The sequence below is a fragment of the Lepidochelys kempii genome, chromosome 6 (assembly GCF_965140265.1).
Source record: "Lepidochelys kempii isolate rLepKem1 chromosome 6, rLepKem1.hap2, whole genome shotgun sequence".
NCBI lineage: Eukaryota > Metazoa > Chordata > Testudines > Cheloniidae > Lepidochelys > Lepidochelys kempii.
The window spans coordinates 17,644,039-17,660,403 of record NC_133261.1 but is presented as its reverse complement, the minus strand read 5'-3'; the positions used below and the strand labels follow the sequence as shown (position 1 = coordinate 17,660,403).

The 16,365-nt window shown below is 45.0% G+C and overlaps 1 pseudogene; it reads left to right on the top strand.

The window, feature by feature from the left end:
- The first annotated feature begins 10,043 nt into the window (after positions 1–10,043).
- LOC140913299 (up-regulator of cell proliferation-like) lies at positions 10,044–14,767 on the top strand (annotated as a pseudogene).
- The last annotated feature ends 1,598 nt before the right edge of the window (positions 14,768–16,365 follow it).

Genomic DNA, 16,365 nt, shown 5'->3' with positions numbered 1-16,365 from the left:
ATGATCACTGGAACCAAGGGTGTCCCCTACAACCATTTCTTTTAGGAGGTTCTCACAACTTACCAAAACCAAATCTAAAATGACATCCCCACTTGTTGGTTCAGCAACTACTTGATGAAGGAAATTCATCAGCTATCGCATCTATTAAAATCTGAGCCCTATTCTTATTACTAGCACTTGTCCTCCAGTCTATATCTGGGAAGTTAAAGTCTCCCATGAGCACACAGTTCCCATGAGTATTTACTTCATTAAAAACATTAAAGATGTCTCTATCCATAGTGTGGAAGAAAACATGAGGTTTTCATTGTGTCCTCCACCGCTTGGGTCACCACCACTGCTGCCTCTGTGTCTGTCTTTGCCTTCTCACCTCAGTCCTTCTCCTCCAGCAGAACTCCCCCTCAAAGTCCCCTGTCTCCAGCTCTGTTGGCTGGCTCCTCTGCCGCTGCAGCCACCTACACTCCTTCCGGCCAGATGAGGGGTTTCAAAACATTCTGAAGAGTGCGCAGAAATGGGTAGAGGAGCTTCACACTGAAGCGATTTCCCCACCCATTCAAGAATACAAGAGTCACCGAAGAAGACGACATTTTGTATATGAGGCACGCGATAACCTCATAAGAGGCCCCAAACAACAATTCAAAGCTGAATTCTTTAACCGGGTGCTAGACTGTGTGATACAATCAGTTGCAGAAAGTTTCATGCCGCTCAAGGATCACAGCAGCATATTTGGGATGTTGTAGGATGTTCCCAAACTCCTCACTGTACCTGAAGAAGACCTAAACCAGCAATGCAGGGCACTAGAGACCGTGTTGACACATGATGACATGTGCGATATTGATGCAAGTGATATAGGTGATGAACTGAAAGCCCTTTTCAGATACATTCAACAGGATCAACTCCAAAGGCTGTTCTGGAATATACATGCACAAATAAGATGACCACCCTCTTTCCAAATTCTTTTGTTGCTCTGTGCATACTTCTAACACTTCCTGTAACAGCTGCCAGTGGAGAACACAGCTTCTCCAAGCTGAAATTAGTAAAAACACATCTACGCTCCACAATGACCCAGGAGAGGCTAGTCGGCCTTGCAACCATCTCAATAGAGTATGAGTTGGCCCAGACTGTGGACCTTCAGGAAGCAGAAGCAGTTCAAGTCTCTGCAACCAAGAAGGCACGGAAGCACCACTTTGATTATTCAAACATCAAAATGCCAGTGTTAACTTTCAAATGCCTGAACAGCAAATGTAACTTTTCTTGTCTGCATAGTAAAGTGTACTGACAATTTTTGAACAAGGCATTTAAAGTTGTTAGTTCTCCTTTATTGGGGTAGGTAGCAGAGCAGTACCATGGGCGGAGTAGAACGGAAAGAAGGCAGAATTGAGACCTTTCAAAGTTTTGGCCCAAGCAAGGGGGCATGGGGGTGTCATTTGAGCTCCGCTCCTGATAGGGTGACCAGACAGCAAATGTGAAAAATCAGGACAGGGGGTGGGGGGTAATAGGAACCCATATAAGAAAAAGACCCAAAAGTCGGCACTGGCCCTATAAAGTTGGGACATCTGGTCCCCCTAATGCCTGAGGTGCCAAAATGTTGTGGGCCGGCCCTGGCAGCAGGTGCAGTGTATTGAATAAAACAAACACATACAAAACAGGATGTGATTGAAGAGAATTAGTCATTAAACAACTTATTTCTCTTCTGTTTATCTTGATGGAGGTATTAAATCAGGAATCACAGACTCTGCGAGCCCCAAAGCTGTGGGAGAAAGGTGGCATAAATCCCGAGTTGGAATTAGACTTTCAACAAACCAGAGAGCCAGAGGAGACAGACCTTCCCCAAGACAATGTCCTCTTATCGCCCTTTGTTCTATAGTGGCAGTGAACATGGTTAGAAGAGATTGGCACTGCCAGGTGTGAATGGGGCTTGTGAGAGTGAAGTATTTTCATTGTATTCTGCAGATAATATTGCTCAGATTCAAAAGGAGATGCCGAGTTAACTCGAGCTACACCTTATGCATTGCCCTAACTTGACTCCTGTCCACACAGAAAAACCCTTAAGATGTGCTGCTTATAACTCAAGTGAGCTGGCCCCTCGGGGCACAGGCTAAAGACTAAGTTAGCACAACTCACCAGCTAACATGATCTTTCTGTAGTATGGATGCAAGCTAGCTGCACTTGAGTGCTTCTAATTCTCCAATGCCTTCCCACTCTTCCCCCTGTGTCCCAAGAAAGGACAGACAAGTTCTCCCACCATCCACTGGGAAAGAATCCATAGAGTGGCTCAGCTCACTGCTGTGCAAAGAGCCTTGGGATGAGCTCCTAAAAGTCTTAGTGCCCCACCTGAGTGAGTGCAGTGCCAGTTTGGACACAGCAGGACCTTTGTTTATTCACAGTGTGGCTCTTCTCATGTGAGAGAGGCTGACTCAAGCACAGTAACTGAGTGTAGAAAACTCAAGACAAAGCCTCAGCTCTTTCGGCTGACAGGGATCTATTCTACCACAGTGGTTCTCAACTGGGGGGTCTGTGGCCCGGTGGGTGACGGGTGTCACAAGCAGGCTTCAGAGGATCTGCCCAAATAAACCAGAGAGCATGGCTGGCCTTAGACTCGGAGGCTTCTCTATCAAGCCTTAAAACCCACAGATTGTGTTAATCACTCTTATTGATGGACCTGGCGATTCCACAGGCTACTGCCCACTACCTCCAACTGTAAGACAAACTTTAACTGTGACATCAGCAACATTAACATAAGGTTTCTAGAAATGTGAAGATACATGATCTATTCTTTTCGTGTGGGGGAAGTATGAAGTCAGAGTTAAGGTTTTGTGTTGCAGTTCAAGCTAAAGGCATTTTTTGCGTTTACTGTATTTCTTTATAGTGTTGCCTCTAGGCCCAAGTGGTTAGCAGTATTCGGGGCCTCTCCAGGTTGTTTCCATTAAGAGGAGAAATTGATTATAAATGTCCCATATTTCTTGGTACAATCTTGTTTACTTAAGAAGAAGGTGCACACAGCTCTGTTTCCCTGAACACAGTAGAAATGCAAACTTGCTTGTAGCCAGTCCTGTGCCCTAACAAAGGGCTTTTTCTTGGCTTCCTCCACAGCCACATTACCAAGGCTTCTCTGGGTTTCTGCTGGCTTCCTTATTCCTTTCGATAGTTATCTGCAACATAAATCCATTCCCCAGCCCCTGCATTTTTGAAATCAGTCCTAGGGTTCTCCTCAGCCTGCTTGTCTCACCTACTACTCAGGCCATGCTGGTCCATGCCTTGGGTGGTGGGTTCTGTTGTTTTTGCTCCCACTAAACCATGGGGTATTTAATTGCTCCCATATTTAGCCTAACTGAAAGGGTGTTTTGTCCACACCTGAACTTCAAAGGTGGCTATCAATGGACGGGATATATTTGACCTCCTTGTAGGAGGTGGAGAGAAGAAGAAACTGCAGTCGTAGGTGGGGAGGGAGAAAGAGCACAGATCCTAGCTCAGCTGCAAAGACCTCCTTTGCCTTTCACAAAGATCGTCAGTGATGGGGATCCCCAGTGATTGAACGAAGGATCTCTTGTACCATGGGCCAATCATCAGGGAGAGAACGACTGACTAAGGATGCGTGACATTAATGGTGGGGGCATTTACAGAGGTTATAGCTGCCCCCACCATTCCTTCTCTCCCATGGTCCTCCCAGATATTCCTGCTCCCCCAGTCCTTCCATAGCATAGGCCAGAAGGGCCTCTCCTTGTCCCCCAGTAACCTCCCTTTGCAGCTGGGGAGGTGTCCCATCAGCACTGGCCCCTCAGAGCAGGACATCCCTGCCCGCAAGCCGCAGGAGAAACTCTCGGAGAGCAGAACTGGCACCTGAGCTCTGGAAACCGCTTTAGGGACAAGTTTCCTCTCTCTCAATTTGACAAGGGGGCAGGAAGAAGAGGCATAAATCCCTGGAGCTGTGTCAAGAGCTGGAGGAAAGGACTGTGTGTCCATGGCTGAAGGTGGGAGGAGAATGGATGGAGATGTGGTTCTCTGCTCTCTCACACGGAACATGTCAGCCAGCACAGCTGAGCCATCGTGGGGTTCTGTTAATTTTCTGCTGTTAGATGCCTGCCCTAAATTACTGCCTCCCATCTGAATGAAGGCAAAGCAAGAGGGGCACTGTGCCCTCACCCTTGTCTGGACTTAGGGGATGTCTTCACGACCAAGCGTGGTAATGCTTTAACGTGGCTGTGTAGTCGCAGCACCAGCGCTGGAAAAGAGCTCTCCCAGTGCTGCAAAAAGACCCACCATGACCAAGGGAGTAGCTGCCAGTGCTGGGAGTATTTCCCCACCCTTGTGTCCCACCCAGCTACCAAGTGGCGGGAACTTTTACCAGCAGCGGAGGGTGGGGAACCCTGGTGGGCCAGCTTATATTCCATCTTAGTTCTGTTGAAGACTTGCCACTTTTAGGTCTGGAATCGAGTGACCAGAGAGATTGAAGTGTTCTCCAACCAGTTTTTGAATGTTATAATTCTTGACATCTGATTTGTGTCCATTTATCTTTTACGTAGAGACTGTCCAGTTTGGCCAATGTACACGGCAGAGGGGCATTGCTGGCACATGATGGCATATATCACATTGGTAGATGTGCAGATAAACGAGCCTCTGATAGTGTGGCTGATGTGATTAGGCCCTATGATGGTGTCCCCTGGATAGATATGTGGACACAGTTGGCAATGGGCTGTGTTGCAAGGATAGGTTCCTGGGTTAGTGGTTCTGTGGTGTGGTGTGTGGTTGCTGGTGAGTATTTGCCTCAGATTGGGAGACTGTCTGTAGGCAAGGACTGGCCTGTCTCCCAAGATTTGTAAGAGTGATGGGTCGTCCCTCAGGATAGGTTGTAGATCCTTGATGATACGTTGGAGAGGTTTTAGTTGGGGGCTGAAGATGATGGCTAGTGGCATTCTGTTATTTTCCTCATTGGGCCTGTCCTGTAGTAGGTGAAGTCTGGGTACTCTTCTGTCTCTGTCAATTTGTTTCTTCACTTCAGCAGGTGGGTATTGTAGTTGTAAGAATCCTTGGTAGAGATCTTGTAGGTGTTTGTCCCTGTCTGAGGGTTTGAAGCAAATACAGTTGTATTGTAGAGCTTGGCTGTAGACAATGGATCGTGTGGTGTGGTCTGGGTGAAAGCTGGAGGCATGTAGGTAGGAATAGCGGTCAGTAGGTTTCCGGTATAGGGTGGTGTTTATGTGACCATCACTTATTATTGCACTATAAGGTGGGTAGAAAGCTGGCAAAATTGTCGGGCTCAACGGGTAGTGATCAATGGCTCCATATCTAGTTGGCAGCCGGTATCAAGTGGAGTGCCCCAAGGGTCGGTCCTGGGGCCGGTTTTATTCAATATCTTCATAAATGATCTGGAGGATGGTGTGGATTGCACTCTCAGCAAATTTGCGGATGATACTAAACTGGGAGGAGTGGTAGATACGCTGGAGGGGAGGGATAGGATACAGAAGGACCTAGACCAATTGGAAGATTGGGCGAAAAGGAATCTGATGAGGTTCAATAAGGATAAGTGCAGGGTCCTGCACTTAGGACAGAAGAACCCAATGCACAGCTACAGACTAGGGACCGAATGGCTAGGCAGCAGTTCTGCGGAAAAGGACCTAGGGGTGACAGTGGACGAGAAGCTGGATATGAGTCAGCAGTGTGCCCTTGTTGCCAAGAAGGCCAATGGCATTTTGGGATGTATAAGTAGGGGCATAGCGAGCAGATAGAGGGACGTGATCGTTCCCCTCTATTCGACATTGGTGAGGCCTCATCTGGAGTACTGTGTCCAGTTTTGGGCCCCACACTTCAAGAAGGATGTGGATAAATTGGAGAGAGTCCAGCAAAGGGCAACAAAAATGATTAGGGGACTGGAACACATGAGTTATGAGGAGAGGCTGAGGGAGCTGGGATTGTTTAGCCTGCAGAAGAGAAGAATGAGGGGGGATTTGATAGCTGCTTTCAACTACCTGAAAGGGGGTTCCAAAGAGGATGGCTCTAGACTGTTCACAATGGTAGCAGATGACAGAACGAGGAGTAATGGTCTCAAGTTGCAGTGGGGGAGGTTTAGATTGGATATTAGGAAAAACTTTTTCACTAAGAGGGTGGTGAAACACTGGAATGCGTTACCTAGGGAGGTGGTAGAATCTCCTTCCTTAGAGGTTTTTAAGGTCAGGCTTGACAAAGCCCTGGCTGGGATGATTTAACTGGGAATTGGTCCTGCTTTGAGCAGGGGGTTGGACTAGATGACCTTCTGGGGTCCCTTCCAACCCTGATATTCTATGATTCTATGATTCTGTGATTCTATTAGCACCGGAGTGTCCAGGAAGTGGATCTCTTGTGTGGACTGGTCCAGGCTGAGGTTGATGGTGGGATGGAAATTGTTGAAATCATGGTGGACTTCCTCAAGGGCTACTTTTCCATGGGTCCTGATGATGAAGATGTCATCAATATAGCGCAAGTAGAGTAGGGGCAATAGGGGATGAGAGCTGAGGAAACATTGTTCTAAGTCAGCCATAAAAATGTTTGCATACTGAGGGGCCATGCGGGTACCCATAGCAGTGCCGCTGATCTGAAGGTATACATTGTCCCCAAATGTGAAATAGTTATGGGTGAGGACAAAGTTACAAAGTTCAGCCACCAGGTTGGCCGTGACATTATTGGGGATAATGTTCCTGATGGCTTGTAGTCCATCTTTGTGTGGAATGTTGGGGTTGAGGGCTTCTACATCCATAGTGGCCAGGATGGTGTTTTCAGGAAGATCACCGATGGATTGTAGTTTCCTCAGGAAGTCAGTGGTGTCTCGAAGATAGCTGGGAGTGCTGGTAGCGTAGGGCCTGAGGAGGGAGTCTACATAGCCAGACAATCCTGCTGTCAGGGTGCCAATGCCTCAGATGATGGGGCATCCAGGATTTCCAGTTTTATGGATCTTGGGTAGCAAATACAATACCCCTGGTCGGGGTTCCAGGGGTGTGTCTGTGCGGATTTGTTATTGTGCTTTTTCAGGGAGTTTCTTGAGCAAATGGTGTAGTTCCTTTTGGTAACTCTCAGTGGGATCAGAGGGTAATGGCTTGTAGAAAGTGGTGTTAGAGAGCTGCCGGGCAGCCTCTTGTTCATATTCTGACCTGTGGCTTTTCTACAATTTTCTTTAGGGTGGCCTACTCCGTATGTTCCTTTGAGCAAGGTTCCCAAAGGGAGAGATATTTATTAAAGTAAATAGATTCATGTGGAGGGATTAGTGGGTGTACATGTTGCTTCACACACTCTACCCTCATAGCATCATCAAGTGTTTCTGTTTCTCCAGTAGCCTTTGTGCACTTCTGGAAACAAGAGGATCTTTTCAGCCTTAAGTTGGTTTTCCAGTTTCTGAACAGACCTGAACAGTGATGACATTCAGATAGGGAATGAGATAATTTCCATACCAAAATAGCTATTCTTCTCTATGATTCTCAAGTGGTTGAACATCAAAAACTCTTTTTACAAATTGCTGTTGGAGTGGATCTTACACCTCCAGTTAGTGTGTGAATTGCAGATGACTGCACAACATTGATCTTGGCAAAGTTACTGAGAGCACTATGTGACCAGACAGGTAAGAGTTATGCAAGTATTGGATGAGATATTGAGCAGCATGTTGTTTTCAGTGTTCAAACATGTGAACCCCAGTTGGTACCTGCAATACATTATAGAAGAGCCAATCTCTTCTTTGCTTTGGCTGCCAACTTTTTGACCTGTGGTCCAAACATGAGTACAGTGTCAATGTCACTCTAAGGTATAGCAGATTTTTCTCAACAGCAATACCTTCTCCAGCCAGTGTGAAGATTGGTCTGTAGTTGAACCTCCTATAATTATGGTAAAGTAGGTGGACTTTGTTTTTGCTGGATTGTGCTTGAATTTATGTTGCGTTGCCCATCTAGTTACGATTTCTAAGTCCTCATTCAATCCATTCTCCATATATCTTTTTCAAGACCCATGGTATGAAGTGCAACATCGTCTGCATAGGTGTATTCAAATCATTTCAGGTAGTCTGACAGACCAGAGGAGAGCAGCAAAAAAACACCAGGACTTAATACTGAGCCCTGAAGAAATCCTGGCCTCGTTGTCTTTGAAGGAGTATAACTTAATCTTAGTGGGTTTTTTTCCTGTATGGAAGGAAACCTCTTATCCAGAGGTGCATTTTACCAAACTCCCATTTCACTGCCTATTACGCCAGACTCCATTAAATGTTGCACTGAGTTTAAAAACAGACTCCTGTTGATGACTGCGGTGGCTTTTTCTGGAAGCCATTGCTAAGAGGCTGCCAGAAGGCCACCAGCAAGTCTGTCATTGAGTGCAAAGGCCCATAAGCCATTTGGGTAGGTTCTACCTTTCCTTCTTTTAGAAGCCACCATAGAAGCCTTGACTGTACTGTTCTTTCCATTATATTGCAAAGGAGACTGGTTAAAGATATAAGCCAATAGCTGCCTGGAAAAGAGGGATCCTTGCCGGATTTCAGAGAAACAGTAACTGGTGATTTCCATCAATTTAGGTACCTTCCTTTTTTATGCTTGAGTAATTTCTGATGTCCAACAACCTGGCTCTAGCCTTCTTCCCAAAGTGCTTTAGCTCATGGTCACAGATGGGGTCCAGCCCAGGGGAATTGCTTGGTTCAAGCTTCTCTATTGCATCTTCTCGCTCAGGTATGAGAAAGATCTCTCTGAAGCCATGGTACTGAATTCTATAGGCACATATTTAAATGATCTTCGCCTTTCTTCCTAAATACTCCATCTTGCATGTTTTTGCAATGGCTCTATCCTCATCACCATATATGAGCCTGGTCATCTTGGCATAATGTTCGAACAGCGTACTCACAGACTTTGTCATCTAATGCTTCTACACCTCTAGTGTTCAAGATATTGGTGTTATTTAAATTATACGCCTTTGTCTGTTTGTTCTCAATTTGCTTCAATATCATCCATAAATCTTTTCCTCTGTGAGGATCCAGTCTTATTCAACTAAGCCAGCCCTTCATTCAAGCAACTATTTACAGAGCTGCAGCACTTGGAGCTTAGCATTCGAGCCACGTGCACACAGACTGACCTGCTGGTGCTTTCTCCATACTCTTCCCTCCTGCAACTTGTGACCCTCCCTCTAAGTTCCATGCTGGTTGCTTCAATTTCTAGTCATCATTCAGCCTTTGTAACATTTGCGGATCTGTCTCCTGGGTAGAATATGCTGCTAGTGTGGGCCAGTAAGCTGACTGCATATTCATCCTCACTTCCTGCCCTAGTGTGATGTACTGAGAAGAAAAGTGGTGACAAGAACACCATCAGGTGAAGTAGTAAACAAGGGAGGTGGAAAGAAGGAAGAATTTATGCATTGTCTGAAGGATTGCCTGCATTGCAGCTGAGCAGAGCTGGATGAATAATTGTTTGTTTGGTTTGGTGGTGGTTCCAAAAAAAAAACCATTAAAAAACAATATTTAGTTTGCGTCAAACCAAATCTAAAATATTTTGAAATTTTTGGTGACTCAGAAAAGTTAATTTGGGACCTGTTTCAGAGCAGGATTTCAAACTTGGCTTTCCCACATCCACTGGGCTACATGTTATGGGAGGACTGGGGGAGGGAACAGCAGCACCACCTCCTCCTTCTTCTCTGGCCATTTTATGAATGGCTGAAACCTCTCATATCAAAATTGCAATAATTTTAGGCCAACCAAAACCACATTTCTAGTTGAATACATGACCTCTCTGAAAGAATTTCCGTAGCTCTCCATAAGTGTGGCATTTCAGTTAGGATGACTGAGAGTGTGACAGTTGGGTCAAATCTGTGAAGGTTGCACCAGATAAACGGTGCTTCAGTACTCCAGCTACATGACCCCGCTATGTGGTTGTCACTCACAAGGAGCATGCAGACCTCCACGATTTTTGTTTAATAATTGCAATTCCTTCACATTATGGCCCTAATACCAAAGTAAGAGTTCTACCTGAAAACATTTTCAGTTTATCAAAGTGTTTATGTTGTATTACCTTTCTGCAGAGAGACCAAAAGCCCTTCATTACATCGAGTCAAAGTTAGAAAAGTAGAAATACAGAAGCAGGAAACTAAAGCTGAGAGATGTCCTGGAAATCACACCAGAAAGTCTAAAGAACTGCCCTCCTCAGACAACAGGAGATTTACCTTGGCATTTCCTCAGGAAGCTCATGGCTCTGAATGGGATGGCAAGAAGCACAAGCCTTGAGCACAGGGCACCCACTGATCAAACACTAACTATGGACAAAGAGGAGCTGGATATTCCTGAAGATTTTACTTTTCTCAGTGACACAGACACCAGTGATTCCCTGCACACCCTTGATGTTCTCTGTGCCATTCTGCTTTCCTCAGACAGTTTCCTACAGCAGGAGATCCTGTCCAAAATGTCCATGTGCCAGTTTGCTCTCCCTCTGCTGCTACCTGCCCTCGACACCCCCAAGTGCACCCTACTGCTGTGGGCCATGAGGGACATGGTGAGGAAGTGGAGGCCGCACTCCCTGTCAGAGAGTAGAGGGTTCAGAGAGGAGAGCTTGGTGCTCACGTCAATGCCAACCATTTCTTTTGTGCGGATGGGGAGCTGCAGCTTCTCCAAGTCCCACCTCCTCAATGAGGTTCTCAGCCCCTCCCAGCAGCACCAGGATTTCTTCATCCATCGAGACATGGAGTCTGGGAACATCCCTCGGGAAATCGCAGGTGGGCTGCTCGAGATTTCCTGGTATTTCCCTGCTGGGAGGGAGAATCTGGATCTTTTCCCAGAGCCTGTTGTGGTTGCAAACCTGCGGAGAGACATTGAGTTGCACTGGCTGCAGTTCAGCTTTTTAACAGAGGTCTCCTCAGCAGTGTTCATATTAACGGAGAGCATCAGTGAGAGAGAATACACGCTGTTATCATCTCTGCAGGGCTCAGCCACTAAATACTACTTCATCTTCAATAATCAGGCTGGGAAAGCCAAGCAAACGCTGGAATTCCTGAAAAAGTTAGCCTCGATGCTGAAACTGAACAAGTCACATGTGCTGTGGAAAGGAGGTACCACAAATAAGGCACAATTTGTAAAAGTTCTGCAGTCTGCAATAGCAGCCATAATGAAATCTTCTCCCAAGAGAGTGAGTATAGAAGCCATGGCTGAGACAGCACGTCAATTAGGCATCCAGGTAGATGAGGATAACAAGGAATGTCAGACCCCAAACACATATGCAAAGGAAATCACTGCACAAATCAAAGATGTGGCAAAGTACAAGAGGGAAAAGCTGAGACTCCAAGGGGAGACATGGAGAAACTTGGCTGAAGTGGATACAGAGCTGTGCCGAATGAGAAAGCAAGGAGACACCCCACTGGAGAACTATAAATCTCAGCTGAAAAAGAAATTAATGGATTTATGTGCTCAGCAGAATAAACATGACCTTACTGATGGTTTGATTACATTTATTACTGGAATAGAACACCTACATCACAGGGAGAAACATTACTTCCTGAAATGGATGAAGTTTGGCCTGGATCCCATTGCTAGGGAGAATCTTTCTAAACTATGGGATCAATATAAAGAGAAATGCAAAAACTCAAAAGATGACCCCAAAATGTTTGCAGAGTTAGACAAATTAATCTCTGCCAGTTCCTTAGGAGTGGAGCATTTCATGCGTGAGTTGGGGCAGTTTTATGAAGCTGAATGCTCAATGGTTAAAGAAGGTAAAATGGCAGAAAGCCAAAGGCAATTCACCCATCTCCCAAGCATAGCAGCTGACCTCATGCTGAAAGGGTTTCCCATGGAGATCATTAATGGAGACATTTCCAACATCCCACTGCAGTGGGTAACAGATGTTCTGAGTCAGCTTGATGCCAAGCTGGGGGGAAGGTACAGAATGCTGGTTCTGACGGTGCTGGGAGTACAGAGCACTGGGAAATCCACCCTCCTCAACACCATGTTCGGCCTGCAGTTTGCAGTGAGCAGTGGCTGATGCACATGGGGAGCCTTCATGTTACTCATTAAAGTGGCAGGGAACTTTCAGCAGGAACTGGGCTGTGATTTCATCCTGGTGATAGACACAGAAGGCTTGAAAGCCCCCGAACTGGCCAAGCTGGAGGATAGTTATCAACATGACAATGAGCTGGCCACCCTGGTGATTGGACTGAGTGACATCACCATCGTTAACATGGCCATGGAGAATGCCACTGAAATGAAAGATGTTCTGCAAATTGTGGTCCATGCATTTCTCAGAATGGAGAAAATCGGGGAAAAAACCAACTGCCAGTTTGTGCATCAGAATGTCAGTGACGTGTCTGCACATGAACAAAACATGAGGGACAGGAAACACCTCCTGGAACAGCTGAATGAAATGACCAAAGCTGCAGCAAACATGGAAAAGAAATGCAAGGAGATGAATTTTTCTGATATTATGGATTATGATCTGGAAAAACACAATTGGTACATTCCTGCTTTGTGGCACGGACTCCCCCCCATGGCTCCAGTGAATTTGGGATACAGTCAAAAGGTTTATGAATTAAAGAAATATTTGTTTGAATTTCTGAAAGATTGTTCACAAGAGAGAACTCCCAATGACATTCCCCAATTTCTTGAATGGGTGAGGAGCCTGTGGAATGCTGTAAAACATGAGAACTTCATTTTCAGCTTTAGAAACAGCCTTGTTGATGAAGCCTATAACCAGCTGTCTGTGAAGTATGCAGAGTGGGAATGGGGTTTCCGGAAGGAGATACCTTTCTGGGTATCTGAAAAGGAAACTTTCATCCAAAATCAGCCACCAGATAAACTAGACCCTAATCTTTCAATCAGACTGAAGAGTGAGGCACAGGAAAAACTGAGGCAAGAAGCAGAGAAGATTGTGAATCATTTACAACAGTATTTTGAAAGTGGAGCAGCAAATCTGCACCTGATAGAAAAGTACAAAGAAGATTTTAGAAGAAGTGCCAATAGTCTCAGGAATGAACTGGAGAGTTATTCATTCAGCAAGTGGCAAGAAGCGATTCATATTAAAAAAGGCCAACACAAAACAGACTCTGTCCTGTCAGAGTACAAGAGAAAAATTGAAGAGAAAGTGGATGGGCTTCTGAACCATTGCAGGAAAAGCAACTGCAAATTAAATAATGATGAACTGGAGAAGGAATTGGAGAACATGTGGAGAGAAACAGTGTCAGAATTATCACTTATTCCTTTACAGAGACGCAACATATTTGAAGATGTGGAGTTCCAGCTGAGAAGAGACCTAGCGGATAGGGGCAGTGCAGTCTGGAAGATGATACAGGATGCCAAAAGCTTGTGTGCTTATAAAACACAAAATTTCAAAATGAAAAAGGAATACTTAGACTTAAAAGTGTTCAGAGGTTACACACTATCAATATCAGGTGTGAAAGAATTCTTGACACAGGAATGCTGGCATAAAACAGAGGCTTTAGCTAAATCCTTAATAGAAGAGTGCAGTAGTTACACTGATGGAAAAGTAAATGGCAAAGCAGATTATGATTAAATTTATTGCAGAGAGTTGTTGCGGATGATTAACAAGTGGCTTCAGCAGGCTGATGTTCAAAACCTTCACACCACCGCCTGTTTTGCAGTTGACCTGAAGCTTCACATTTTGGGGGATGCAGCTCGTGCATTTCAGACGATGCATGAATAATTCATTGAAGAAAATGATCCTCTGTAGCATCTGGGGAAACTGAAACCTCAGTATCTCTCCACGTTCAAAGCTCTGTACTTAGAGAAGGATGAGTGTCAGGACAGGGCCTGGAATTTCTGTGATCAGTGTCTGAGACCTGCCCTGGTGGACTATGTGAACAAGAGACTTGGGACAGAAATCGTGGATGACATTCTCAGCAGTGAACGGTCTGTTGAGTACAGCACCCGGAGATTTTTCCAATTCTTTGTTCTGAAGCAGCTGTTGGAAGAAAATGACTTTAACAATTATGTGCAATACACAAGGCATTATGTAGATTTTATCAAAACCCGGATACAGAGGAACTTGTTAATGCTCTACAAAGAGAAGGCAAGATTGGGAGATTTGGAGAAAAGGATTTTCTCCCCAATAATTAATAAACTCAGCCATGTTCTGAAATACTCCAAAGGTGAGAAGACTAAGACAGTCTCTGCCTTTTTAGACAACTTGTGTGAAAAGCTGCAGCAGGATCTAGTCATTCCCAGGGATAGCTTAGAAGTGATACTGTCTAAAAACACAGCAAGTGCAGACCAATTTTCAGCTTTTATAGAACAGTTTATTCCTGACCTGGAAAAACAAGTTTTATCCACTTTTGAAAATCTGGAAATTCTGCAAAACTCTCAAAACTTGCAGTGAAGCCCCAGGATGAAATCTTCAAGCGAGTGTTTGGCTGTGGGAAGCAGTGTCCGTTCTGTAAAGTCCCCTGTGAGGCAGGAGCTCCTGCACATGACGAGCATTTTGCTTCAGTGCACCGACCTGAAGGATTAGGGGCATATTGGTGGAATAAAACAAGAATACTTGTCTCTGATATATGCTCCTCTTCTGTGGCTTCAAATAAAACATTCAGATGTTCGGAGACAAAAGGGGAGTTTCATCCTTATAAAGATTATCGCAAATTTTTTCCAGACTGGCATATCCAGCCAGATCCCAGCATCACAGCTTCCGATTACTGGAAGTTTGTTTTCAAGGAATTCAATCACCAGTTTGCTGAGGAGTTTGATGCTCTCCCTGCCGATCTCCCTGAGGACTGGGGTGAAAAAACCAAAGAACAAGCACTGGAGAGCCTAAAGGAAGCCTTTACATTGAAATCAAAAACAGGCTGAGAAACTCTTTTGTGAATGGAGAATTACAGAAGTTAATTCCCTTAAATGTAATGTTGATTCTCTTTTAATATCAGACACAGGTTGCAGCTTCCAAACAGATAAAGAAACAATGCTATTTCACGTTTCACATCACATCACATTTCACATCACATATCGATGTATGGCAAAATTAAAGAAGGAGGAAAAGACCCAAATGTGGAGATTCTGCACCTCTGTCTTAAGGAGCAAATCGCCAAAATCCCAATTTGTCCTCACCACTGCATTTTGCTGATACAGTGGTACCATCCAGTGACCTGCAAACCTTTCCCACATGAGTGTTCCCTCCAAGAGCCCCCGAATACCAACCATCCACTTCTGCTACTTAAAGGAACAATATCCTGTGCTTTTATGGCTAATCTGACACCAAACAGCCTGGCCCTGATGCTCGCCTTCTCTGGGGTAACACATGGGAGGGGGAAAGTACTTCAGAAACACCAATGAGGGAGGTTTGCAGCATAATGTAATGGGGAAAGGAGGGATGCAGCCAGCAACCCCAAAAGACATTGAGGTTTCAAAGGGAATCCCCACAAACCCAACAGACACCAAGGCTCCATGGGAAACCCACCCCATCCCTGGGAATGGTCTTTCCCTCTGCTCTGCTCACTGCCCCGCACACATCTCTCATCCAGGGTCAGTAAGGCTAAGAAGCCATGGTGCATTGGCTATTCGCCCTGTGATTGCCTGCTACCCTTCTGCATGGGGGTGCTGTGGGGAGAAGCCAGGGAAGGCAGTTAGTGGTGCTAAGAAATCTGTGGTCCCAGCTAGAAGGTCACATACTGCCATTTTGGCTAATACTTGCCTGGGTTTCCTCCCCCCTGCTCGCGTGGCATGGTTTGGCCCAGCTCTGTCTGTAACATCCACATGGATCCTTCTGGATGAAAGTGTCTATAAAGATGTGAATGAACATTTCAGTAATTCCTGTTGTATCCAAACATGATTTTAAAATTGCTTTAAGTGAGCTGTGGCAGCCAAGGCTGAGCTTCACTGCCCTGACTTTCACTGATGTATAAATGCCGATGATTTGACTATTTACTGTCCTACGATTTTTGCCTGATCTCATTTGCTTGTTAGCCAGATACTGTATAAGCCCCAGTTCAGGCCAACCAGGAGCTTTATAAAATGAAATTCTAAAATGCCATGTTTGACTGATGTTGATTTATTTTGTGTATAAATGATCAAGAATTTTCAAAGAAAATTAAATGAGAAATGGTTTACAGGAGAGTGAGACGAGGTTTTGAGAGAGGAACATCCTGAGTACAATTTTTTTTCCTATTGATTTTCTGTGAATAAATGTTGTCCCAGGTAGCTGCCAGAGATAAAGTTTAAAACTGATCTGTGTATATTTTTATTCTCCTTTTGAGGATAACATGGATAAAAGAGACATTTAAGTGCGCATTGTTAGACAAATAAATATGTACGTGTGCCCACAAGATATATAGCACAGCCCTCAACATTTCTGTCTAGCCCCGCTAAGTTCCCACCATGGGAAAGAGGCTGCCACTGTGCATCTGTACTGAGATTTGCTGGCTATTGATGAGAGAAATTTTCTCCATTTATGC